Raw genomic sequence first — 12,473 nt, forward strand, 5'->3', positions numbered from 1 at the left:
TGGCAGAAGGCAATGGAAGAAGAAGTTACAGCCTTAAAGAAGAATCAAACGTGGGAACTGGTACCAAGACCAAGAGATATAAAACCATTTCCTGCAAGTGGGTTTATAAATTAAAGCGACGCACAGATGGATCAATTGAAAGATACAAGGATCGTTTGGTGGCTTGAGGGTTCTCACAACAATATGGACTGGACTATGATGAACATTTAGTCCAGTGGCGAAGATAACATAGATGGATGTGAAGAACGCTTTCTTGCATGGAGAATTAGACCGAGAAATTTACATGAACCAACCAAAGGGATTTGAGGATGAAGTTAATCCCAATCATGTGTGCAAGCTGAGAAAAGCTCTTTACGGATTGAAGCAGGCACCAAGAGCCTGGTATGGTAAGATTGCTAAATTTCTTACCCAAAGTGGTTATTCAGTTGCACATGCAGACTCAAGCCTGTTCGTCAAAGAAAAAGAAGGGCAGTTGGCAATTGTGTTGGTTTATGTGGATGATTTGATCATTACCGGGGATGACGATAAAGAAATCCATCAAACAAGAGAAAATCTATCGGTGTGATTTCAAATGAAAGAGCTGGGGGAGCTTAAACACTTCTTGGGGTTAGAAGTTGATCGTACAAAGGAAGGGTTGTTCCTCTGCCAACAAAAGTATACAAGAGATATACTTCAAAAGTTTGCCATGTTGAAGTGTAAGCCAGTATCAACACCAATAGAGCCAAATTCCAAGATATGTGCTCATGAAGGTAAAGAGTTGGAAGATGGAACGATGTATCGACAACTAGTAGGTAGTCTTATCTACCTAACTTTATCTCGTCCTGACATTGCTTATGCAGTTGGAGTTATGAGTCGATACATGCAAAGTCCGAAGAAACCTCATTTGGAAGCTGCCCGACGAATCTTGAGATATGTCAAAGGTACAATTGACTATGGTCTCTTGTATAAAAGAGGAGAAGACTGCAAGTTGGTTGGATATTGTGATGCTGACTATGCAGGAGACCATGATACCCGAAGATCAACCACTGGGTATGTGTTCAAGCTTGGGTCGGGGCCAATATCATGGTCTAGTAAAAGACAACCAACCGTATCGTTGTCAACCACAAAAGCGGAGTACAAAGCAGCGGCCGTAGCAGCTCAAGAAAGTACATGGTTGGTACTCCTAATGGAGGACTTACATCAAAAAGTTGACTATGCAGTACCACTTCACTGCGATAACCAATCTGCAATTCGGCTGGTAGAAAATCCAGTATTTCATGCTAGAACAAAGCATGTGGAAGTGCATTATCACTTTATCAGAGAAAAAGTCTTGATGGAAGAAATTGAGATGTGACAGATTAAGACCGATGACCAAATAGCTGACTTGTTCACCAAAGGGCTGAGTACTGGAAAATGTGAAGGTTTTCGCTGTCAGCTTAACATGGTACGAAGAATGGGGGATAGTGCTGAGGGGGAGTGTTAAAGATCATCACTAGCCCAATAAGCACAAATATTATCTAGAAGAGTTTAGCTTGTTCTAGAATGTTCTAGAAGATTCTAGAACATTATGGAAGACTATGGAAGACTCTGGAATATACCGGAAGACTCTAGAATACTCTATAACGACATGGAAGACCCTGGAAGGTTATGGATCATTCTAGAAGACACTGGAGCAACCTAGACCTCTCCAGAACATGATAAAACGTTCTAGAAGCATATGGAAGCATGTAGAGTATGTTAGATAGTTCTAGAGTTATCTAGTATGTAGTAAGTGTATGCTAGTATCTAGAACCTTCCTAAGAGGCCTATAAATAGGTATGGAGCTCGTTTTCTCCAAACCATCCAAGAAAGCCTCAAAGAAAGCAAAGTGTATAGTAGTCTCACAAAGTGTAAGATCTTCTTAAGCGTCTTAATAAAAGTCTTGTTGCTTCCCACATAAAGAGTCGTGTTCAACAATCCTCAGAAAAAAAAGGTTGCTTTCTTCCATGATTAAAAGTTTGATCATGTAGAATTAATGTTATTTACAAGCAAAGGACATAAAAATGAAGGAAACTATTAAGATTTGAAAGCTGGCATTAATCTATATGAGGGGATGGATTTGAGTAAGACGTAGTTTAATTAAGTCATAGCCCTTTAAAGCCATTAATCATCTTAAAGTTGAATTAATATAAGGTACATTAACAAACTTTCACAAAGTTGTGTAGTTTATAGTTTATATTATATCATTCCAAATTAAACTATTTTTGGCATACACTATGAGAACTTTAGTGACTTATGGACGAGACTGTATAGATTAGTAAGGTTGGGAACTAATACTTGTTTCTCACTACTACCCTAAATTGTTTTTTTTATGAATAATTTTTATGGGAAAATAATTACTAAATTTTATTATTAATTAATATGTAATAGTAAATTACATTATGTTTATATTGTATATTTATATTTATACCTTATGTTTATATTGTATATTTATGCTAGTGCTGTAAATTAATTAATACCGGTGTTTAGTTTAAAAAATATAAATTAATTTATATATATGAATTTAATATTTAAAATTTTTCATTTTGTTCAAAATTGAGTTTCTTAAATATTTTCCTTAATTCAAGTTTTCAAACTTTTAGCAAGTATTAATGAATTATTTATGCATAATTGATTTGTACAACAAGCTTTATAGCTTATATCTTTTTAAATTCAACATATGACTAACATGTTTTATTAGATAGTATAAGATATATTGATAAGTAACATTAGATAACATTTCATGACTCATGAGAATGATGTCATTTCACAAAATAATAATATAGCTTTGCGAAATTTAAAAAATGTAAAGTTAACTAACATTATTTTGGGATATTTTCTAAAAAATGTATACTTTGTCATAAAAATTGAAAATGTATTAAATATGTAACATGATTTTTGCATTTTTGATATTTTGGTGATCTACTCTTTATATAATGTTAGCTACAGTGAATATTAAATAATGTGGTAATCTGTTTAATTTGTTTTTATAAATCATGGTTTAATTGATTAGACATGGTTTAATTGATTAAAAATGTTTTGATATCTGTTTCAATTAGAAAAGTCCATTACCTTCATTTCGTTTTATAGTCTCTCCAAATGAAACTCCAGTGAAACTTGAGGTTTGTGCTGAAATATGGTCCGACTTTTTAAGAGGCTCCATATTTTTTAGCCAATTTTTGCTTATTTTTTTAGATTAAACTATGAATAATTGACGAAAGAGTAATATTTTGAATTTTCAAGGGAAGTTTCTTGGGACTGTGGTATGTTGGATTCTTGGATTTTGATCTTTGGTCACACGAAAAAAAAATCGGAATCTTTTCAGTTATATAATATGTTTTTTATATGATACTATGATGCATTATGTTGTTTGACTTCCAATGAGGTAGCAAGAAATACTTACTAGCCTAAACGTTTTTAATATATTATCAGCATTATTTATCATTTACAATTAGTAAAAATTAACATCAGACGAGGAATCAATTTCTAATTTTGACTATTTTCTCGTCTTCTAGTTTTTCACTTTTTCTCCACTACACAATTTTGAGTTAATTTCTGACTTCTCACTTCTCATTTCCCATTCAATCATTTGAATTCGGTCGTGTATTTTGTTAAAATTTTCTCCTTAATGTGTTAACTTTTCTAAGTAATGTGATTAAATATTAATTGACTCTTTGTTTTCATGTTGTAGATTCACTACTCTACCAAACATGTTGATTTAACAGACCATTAATCATGGATTTAAGAGTGGAATATATGTCAAGATTTAGAGAAATTCTCGGAACAACATCCGTATTGTTGTGCTTCACTGAACAACAAAATATTCGTAACTGCTGAAAACAAAGAAATAACTTTTCATCTGAGGTGGAATGTGTCGATCTCAACAATGGGACCATTTTTGTTAACTTTTAAACTAAGTATCATTTTTTTGGCATGTTGCACTACAAAAAAAATGTCAATTAGTGACCAAAACGATATGGTCACTAACAATAGAATGAATCGTCACTAAATGATTTAGTGACGAAAATTCCGGTCGTCACTTTTCGTCACTATAGGTCCGTCACAAAACCGATTTAGTGACCAAATATAAATACGGTCACTAAATAGTGACTAAAATATACTTGTCACTAAATCTATGACGACCCATTTCGTCACTAAATATTTTTACTAATCAATTAAAGTTGTCACTATTTTATCTAGTTAGTGACCAATAAAAGTCGTCACTATTTAATCCGATTAGTGACCATAGAAAGTGGTCACTGTTTAATCTGATTAGTGACCATAGAAAGTGGTCACTGTTTATAATCCGATTAGTGACATAAAAAGTGGTCACTGTTTAATCTGATTAATGACTATACCAGGTTATCACTGATTTATCCTATTAGACACAAAAAGGGGGCAATAATTAAGAAATTATTTCAATATTAAATGTCATTTTTAATATGAAATATAACATTATCCAATTAGACAAATGAAAAAGCAATCCTAAATTTTTTTAAAATACAACAATAACCAAATAAATCTTTCACATTTATAATATGAAAATTAAATGTCAATTAAAAAAATCTATACATTTTTTCCAATATTTCAAACAACGAACATATAAAGCTCATTTAATAAGAAAAGGAAGTTCAATTGATCAATGCAATTGAGATAAACGTGAAAGCTCACTCATCATAAATTCCATTTTCTTATTTTGCTCCTCTCGATATTTGATCTGATCTTCTTGAAATTGTAGTTGCTCTTCTTTAATTACACAAATTTCCTCCTCCAAGGCTCTTGATTTTTCCTTTTCCAATTTCAGTTCCATTTGTAACTTTTCCAGTTCCATTTGTAACTTTTCTGTGCCTAAAACTTGTTTTGTCGAAATAGAACGCCCTTTTATGTATCCCGGTATACGATGTAGTTTTTTCATACATATTTCCGGCGAACAAGAAGAAGAAGCTTCCTCATTTAGCAATTCATTATGCATAATAAAACAATTTAGATTAAAAGTAAAACAAAAATTATTCATAAATATGTGAAGATATTAAAAATACCCAAATTTCTCCGGCCTTCTCATTGATCATTTGGTTTTTTTTTTCGAAAAATGTCCAATCTTGTAACGTTCAATGAATGATACTTCTTCTCCTTCTTTCTTTTTCTGTTTTCAAAAGGTTGCTTACCATAAGTTTGTCAAAATATATATATATATATATATATATATATATATATATATATATATATATATATATATATATATATATATATATATATATAACAAAGTTGAACAAGAGAAAGAAAACTTTGACAATGCAATGAAAGATTTAAGTTTTAAAGTATTCAAAGTAGAATGTTGTAATTGTGTAAAATTTTCAAAGAATTATGAGAAAAAAATGAAAATACAGTGTTGTATTAGAAAGAAAGGAAAACAGGATGATGCTGTTATAATTTATACACAAAAATAAATGAAAGAAAATTGTATTTGTATTTGATGACATTGCTCAAATTTATAAATAAATCAATGGAAATACGTTGCTATTTTTAGCATTTAACTTTTTTTTAGAACTGTTATATTATTGATTATATTATTAGTAACTTACTGGAGATATGATTCTTAGGTTCATATGTATGTGGATGCTCGTGAGAAGGTTACTGTTCGTTAACAGGTAAAAATTATTTTGGAATAATATGAAAATTTCATGTAGAATGGACCATTTTGCCCCTATCCTCTTCAAACCCAAGATGCACAAACTCAGGTTTTGTTTGTAGGGAAAGAAAAGGAGATGACAAAAATGGAGAAGGGCAAAATGGTCATTTTCATGTATTTTAACGAATAGGATGTTACCTGGGACTACCATATTAAAAAAAAGTGATATACACACAGGATAAAACTGTAATTTACTCAAATTATAATGATGCCAATAAGAAAATAGGTAAACTTTAACTTGTAAATCTGCCAAGAAAAGAAATCACCTAATTATTGAAATATTTATGGGATTAAAAAAGATTATTTTACACTTTATGTTATATATTAGTAATAACAGAAAAAAGAAAAAAAGATATCAGAAAGGGTAGAGTAGTCTTTTTACATGTGGTTTAAAAAAGTTACATTACCCATTCGATCTTCATATAAAAAAAAATACAAAACCCATTCGATCTCCATATAAAAAAGATTATTTTAAAAAAGTTACAGAAAGGGTCCCTCTGATTTAAAAAAGTTACAACACCCATTCGATCTCCATATAAAAAACATTATTTTACACTTTATGTTATATATTAGTAGTAACAGAAAAAACCAAAAAAGATATCTGAAAGGGTAGAATAGTCTTTTCACATGGACAGAGGGACGGGTGCTGGAAAAAAAGAAAAAGATATTAGGAAGGGTAGAATAATCTTTTTACATGCTTGTGTTTTAACATGTTACAGGGAATGATGCTCCTGTTTCAAGCTATCCTCTTGTTGAATTAGATAACAGAAACAACAACAAACAGATTCGGATGAAACTTAAAGAAAACGAATCAAGAAAATGAAACTTAAAGAAAACGAAGAGGAAGTGTTGTCATTGTTAGACCCTTTTGTTGGATTGTTATGTAGTTACTTAAGCTCAAAGTATGAAGATAATAGAAAAACTACACTTTTTGTTATGAAGTAAGAATGTTCAAGCATAATGTCTGGTGAAATACTAAAATTCGCTGAAGAAGTTCTTCATTTATCTTCTAATGGCATCATATATCTATCAAATGAAGTAATGGCAAAAGCAAAATCCTTACATTCACTCATTACATTTGAAGGCTTTTCAAGAATTCCTACCCCTGATTACATATTCGAACAGAGGTATCTCAGGGTTTTGCATTTAGGAATCAGGTACATGAGATATCTGTTTGAGTTACCTGAAGAAATCAGGTACATGAGAAATCTTAGACATTTGAATATCCATAGGTGTTGCTCTTTTTATCATATGCCACTTGGCATGGGACAGTTACGCCACCTAAGAAGACTCAACACGTTTCTTATGGGCTAGGGAGTCCAAGTAAGCGAGTTACAAGAGTTGAATGTTTTAGGAGGAGAGTTTAGCATAAAGGGTCTTACAAATGTGAAAGATTCGTTTCAAGCTCAGAGTGAAAATTTGAAAAAGAAACAGAATATAAACTGTTTAAATCACTGAGTAAAGAGCTTAACAAGAGGGAAGCTCTAATAGAAAGGGAGAAACAAAAGCCAAAGCCTTCACTAATATGGTCCAAAAGCAGAAAATCTCAATTTATCAAGAAAACCGAATTGATTCCATATTATTATAATATCCAAAAATGTAACACAAGAACAAGAAATAGTAGGAAAAATATGACATCACATCATATTGTAGGGCTGGTGGAAAATTCATGGGAAAGGAAGGTTAGTAACTTAGTCAAATAGCACAAATCATGGCATACAAGTGTATATATGAGAAGGTGATTCAATTTGATTCAATGTGATTGTAAAACTCAGTTAAGCCTACAAAAAGAAGTTGATAGTCACTCAATCGATAGACTTATCTAATCATGCGAGTATGGAGTACCTGTTTGGCTTCGACTTTGACTCCGAGTAGAGAACAGAGGTGAGTCAATGGGAGGGCGTGGAGGACGATGGACCGCCGACCTAGAAAAAGAAGTTGATAGTCACTCAATCGATTGATTTATCTGATCATGCGAGTATGGAGTACCTGTTTGGCTTCGAGTGGAGAACAGAGGTGCATCAATGGGATGGTGTGGAGCGACAATGGAATGGAGGCGATGGATCGGCGACGATGGATTGGCAGCGATGGACTGAAGATGTGTATCGATTCCGGGCAAAAAAAATGTGTTGAGTCGATTTAGGGCAAAGTACCCTTTATCGGTAGTCAAAATTAGTCAGCTTGTTTATCCTCTTTATATGTATAACTAATTTGGTCAAATTAGTCAGTCAAAATTAGTCAAGTCAATTTGTAAACTTATTTTTCAACATACAATTTTTTCTAACTGTTGAGATAAACTTCCGACAAAATTAGACAATTTTTTCTAAATCAGGTATTTTAGTAGATATGGTATTATTTTTTCTTCATTTTGAGGTAAGCTCCCGACAATTTCCAGCATACAGTTTTTTTATTATATATATTTTGATGATTCAATTTTGGACCTGATTTTGAAGTTCCATATCATGGCTTTGAGAAGCCTTAGCAATTTTATCATCAATTTACGATAATATTCTTTTGATTCTCATTTTAATTGTAATTTCATTTACCAATTAATCTAGAAACCATTTATTGCAAGAATACCAATTTTGTTCTATTTTTTTTAGATTGTGACATACAGTATATGTTATTGACATTTTCGTAGTGCGGTAGTCTCCTTATTTAGTCAAAATATAAATACAACTAGTACTTTTTCTAATGTGTTTTTTGTTTTTAATTTTTTTTCAAATATATATAGTCAGTAACGACTACTTATTGGTCACTAATTGTTTTTTTCTTATAATTCATCAGTGACCACTATTAAGTGGTCATTAATTATTTTTCTACATTACATTTACTTTAAAGAGCAGCGTATAGTTTTGAACAAGAGTAGCAGTGACCATTATTTTTGGTCACTAAAACTTCAATACAGTGACCACTTTTTTGTCACTAAATTTCTAACATATTGACCATTGTTCTTAATCACTATATAGTTAACATAGTGACCATTATTTTTAGTCACTAAATAGTTGTTATGATATGAAGCAAAAACAATTTAATTTTTTTGCATTTTAGTCACTGAGTTAGTGACCACCACATATAATTCGTCATTAAATTTGTAGGATTACTAAAATTTAGTGACCACTTAATTTCTAGTGACTAATAGATGCTTTCAGTGACCAAATTTTAGATCGTCACTAAAAAATAGTCACTAATAAGGACTTTTCTTGTAGTGTTGTTGTTGTTGTTATTGTTGTTTTTTTTTTTATCACGTGTATGGTGTTTATGCATAATAGGGCAATGTACTTTGAATCTAATGTTTGGTTTTCTGTTGTTTGGAATCTTTTCTCTAGAGAGGGCAATGTATTCTTTTTGGGTTTCAACTAACGTGGTATTATTTTAACTTTTAAGCATCAATAGGGCAATGAAATTTTATTGTTTAATAATTCATATCACCTGTTTTAATATTTGTCTACCTGACCTACCAAACAAAACCATGAAACCACGAAACAAGAAATAAAATCTGCCTTACTTTTATTAATTTTCGATGATACATAAGTAGAACAATTTTTCTTCCAAAGAATAAAATATTTGGGGGTTTTGTAAACTACCAAATACTGTAATCTCGAAATATTTGTTCACAGTATGTTATACATATTTCCATTTAAAATATCCCTTCAAGCACATGAAACATTAAAAAAAAATATAGATTCAAAAAGTTATCACAAAAACTTTGACTAAGATATATCCTCTATCAAAAAGTTATCACAAGAACTTTCATCAAGATAGTTGTATCCTACGTTTAGTCTCACAAGAATACAGACAGAGTTACGACTCAAGACACTCCAGATTCCAAGCATCTATCTGCTTTCTAAATTTCATATGAACTAAAATAATGTATCTATTTTGTTATTTTTATCTTTATTAATCTTTTGCAGTGTTGTAAAAATCACGACTAGGTCCCGATTAATCTAAGATTAATCCCTAGGCGCTACTCGACCGATTAGAGGGCGCCTAGCGATTAATCCTTGCATACATAATGAGTGAAGCAGTAAAACACAATGAAATTTTAACACTTTAAAAAGTTATATATCTCAATACAAACTATATACGGTATGATTAGTGTTTTATTAATCATATTAACCTATTTTGTTATGATATTAGTGGTATTTATGAACTTTTGTATAATAATAGTCATATTTAATTTTAAAATTTTTAACAAATCTACAGTTAATGGCTAAGTTGCACGGAAACGGATACGGCAACGGGAAACGGATACGGAACGGATACAGGAAACGGCAAAACTCAAAAATTTAAGATACGGATACGGCACAGATACGGCAATACAAAAATATGAAAAAACATATATATATTAAAAAAATTCCAAAATATGTAAAGTTTAATGTACTTGATCCTTGTGTTTCTTGTTCTTGAGAACTAGATCTAGAAGCCATAATCGATTACTGATTTCTCAATCACCAAGGTGATCGTCGACAGCAAGCCGCAAGCAGCCAAGCAATACAGGTAAACGTCTAAAGGATAGTAAATTAAAATTAACCAACGAATAGGGAGGCACCGATCGGTAATATTGATAGTTGTAGGGTAATTTCGATAGCCCAGTTATCCATTAGCTTATTTGGACTAGAAAGCCCATGAAAAAAAAAATCGGAAACTTCTTGGAAACTTACCTGATACGTTTCGAGTTTCGCTGATACGTCCAGGAAACGTTTCCTGGCCGTTTCCTATGCGTTTCCGTTTCCTCCAAGTATCGTTTACGGGTACGGCACCCTGGATGGCGTTTCCATGCATCATAGGTTAATGGTTCCTGATTAATCCTCCAATTAATCTCCGCATAGTCGATTAATCCCTTAACCTCATTCCACCGACTAGAAAACTTCGAACGATTTTTACAACCATGATCTTTTGTAATTCAGTATATATGTATTGTTCTATTTGTAACAAGTATTTTAGTTTTTTTGTACAGTTTTAATTTGGTTAGGAATGATCAAGGACATAAAAAATGAAGGTTTTGCGGAGATCGATTTCCAATGAGACCCAGCTAACAGAAGCACTCCTTGCGTTGGTCGACATAATAATTGCATCACCTACTAAGAAAAAGCCTCGAAGGTTTGTTGGGGGATCAAAACGAAACCCAAAGTAACAGAGTCATGAGTCATGTCTCGCATTTAATACTTCATTACACTTCCGAAATGAAAACAACTATCTGAACAAAACAATCATAGTTATGTTTATGTGTTGCTTATTATGTTGGTCCTAATAATTAATATATTTTGGAAAATATGCATTAAATGTTTGATATTTATAAACTCATTAGAATAATAACTTAAAAATTTTCCAAACTAAAAGAATAGTAAATTTACATAAAACTTATAACAAAAGCTTATCTTCAGAAAAATCTTATTATTTTGTTTTATTTTACGGATATATCCCAAAATCTATTTTTATAATAAAAAAGTCCCAACTACCGAATAAAGAAGTCAAATCAACGTTTTTGCCTGGTTTTGCACATTTTCCTAGTAATATTTATTTTTTAGTTAAAAATACATAAGGACCATTTCATAAATTTTGAGAAAATATTAGGAATTTTTTGATATGATAACGTAACTATATACACAAAACCCTACATAAAAGTCATAGTAGTTTTTACTAAATATACAGAAAAGTCTTTATGCTGTTTGAAATAAATGATAGATCACCAACTAAAATATGTAAAATCAAACATAATGGTTGATTTGATTTTTTTATCTGGTAATCGGGGCATTTTTATTAAAAAATATATTTAGGACTTTTCTTTAAACTAAACCAAAAGAGTAAGACTTTTTTAGAGATTTCCTTAGTGATATCGTTGTGTACTGTGAAGGTGAGGAGGGTAGCTTGCTATTGTTGCCTTCTAAAAATTCTTATAATAAACAGTTTGAATCAATAAGACATGAAAATATTTTTTAGACACCGAAGATAACATTACATGTAGGAGATGTTATGTTGACCCGCTATAAGTGATGAGCAGTGATGAGTAGTCCATGGTAGTGAATATATGTTTAATCAGTAATAAATGAATAAATTGTTTCGAAACAACATATAATTATGCATGATGGATATGTTATGTTGACATGCAAGTTATAGAGGTTTATGACCTAAACGCGAGCATAAGTTTATTGGAACCGAGTGTTAATACCTTAGAATATATTGCATGGTTTTAATGTATTCTTTTATTGTATTATGGGGTTTTAAGGACCCAATAATGTGATGGCATGTTTATCAAGTTTCTTGAAATCGAACATAACTTTATCGGATCTGAATATTGATCAATATAAATATATTTCAAGGTTTTAATATACTATAGCTTTTGAAATTTAGGGCCAAAAATATTGTTAATAATGTGTTTTTGTCGAGTATTCACCCCGAACATAATTTTGACGTGATTCAGGTCTTTGAACACCATTTCTTATATTGTATTCTACGGTTTTAAGGATACAATAATGTGATGAGACATGTATCTGTAGTTCCAATTGAATCGAGTTATCAAACAAAATCAGAGTATGAAATGATTTAGAACAAGAGATCTAAATATAATATGCTTGGCACGTTACATTGCAAGATTAGTTGAATACTAGAGGTTGAAAGAGAATATGAATACAGTCAGGAAAACCTCTCTACCTGTAACTACGTATTTTTTCAACCAAATTTTTTCAATTAAAAAAAAACACATTTATATCAATAATAAAAGCGCGTAATGTCACAATGTCAAATCATCAAATTCATATAAAAAACTGTTCACATTTCAAAAATC

General features: G+C 31.3%; 1 long non-coding RNA gene and 1 pseudogene across 1 annotated transcript; one reads left to right on the top strand and one right to left on the bottom strand.

Annotated features, from left to right (window-relative positions):
• The first annotated feature begins 571 nt into the window (after positions 1 to 571).
• On the top strand, positions 572 to 1,333 carry LOC145029897 (secreted RxLR effector protein 161 pseudogene; annotated as a pseudogene).
• Positions 1,334 to 7,531: 6,198 nt separating this feature from the next.
• LOC145028965 (uncharacterized) lies at positions 7,532 to 7,795 on the bottom strand. The gene is made up of 2 exons (XR_013676293.1): positions 7,676 to 7,795; positions 7,532 to 7,611 (listed from the first exon to the last, which is right to left on the bottom strand). It is a non-coding gene; the product is annotated as an uncharacterized LOC145028965 (long non-coding RNA).
• Positions 7,796 to 12,473: the final 4,678 nt, after the last annotated feature.

The sequence above is a fragment of the Lactuca saligna genome, chromosome 2 (genome assembly GCF_052625555.1).
Source record: "Lactuca saligna cultivar CGN05327 chromosome 2, ASM5262555v1, whole genome shotgun sequence".
In the NCBI taxonomy this organism is placed as follows: Eukaryota; Viridiplantae; Streptophyta; class Magnoliopsida; order Asterales; family Asteraceae; genus Lactuca; species Lactuca saligna.